The sequence below is a fragment of the Wasmannia auropunctata genome, unplaced genomic scaffold (assembly GCF_000956235.1).
Source record: "Wasmannia auropunctata unplaced genomic scaffold, wasmannia.A_1.0 LD336074.1, whole genome shotgun sequence".
NCBI classification, from domain to species: domain Eukaryota; kingdom Metazoa; phylum Arthropoda; class Insecta; order Hymenoptera; family Formicidae; genus Wasmannia; species Wasmannia auropunctata.
The window spans coordinates 646,633-647,070 of NW_012026816.1; positions in this window are offsets into that span (position 1 = coordinate 646,633).

A 438-nucleotide genomic window follows, 5' to 3' on the forward strand; every position below is an offset into this window, starting at 1 on the left:
CCTTGTCGACTCAGTTCTTCCCTAGTAGAACGTCGCGACCCGCTGGGTGTCGGTCTACGGCCCGGGTGCGGTGACTGACGCGCCGCCGGTAAAACGGCGCGCGTCAAACCCCCGGTCGCCCGGCCGGCTGCCCGGCGGTACACGCAAGGTATCAGGCCGCAGCTCTCTCGTCGCGCCGCGAGTCTCTCCGCTCTCTCGGGAGCGCGAGGGACTCCGCGTGCGCGCGCCAGAGTGTGCGTCGAGGCCGTCGCAAGCGCGCGCCACGGTACACGGACGTTAACGGACCTAGCGCCGTCGCCGTGCCTGGCCCGCTGTTGGTCGTGCGGTAAGAGAGAATATCTTAACCTTCGACAGGCCTGCAAAACGTTCGCCGCGCGCGCGCCTCTTCGCGGGGGTCGCGCGTGGCGACGGATACCGGTCGGCGACGCTACTGCTTTA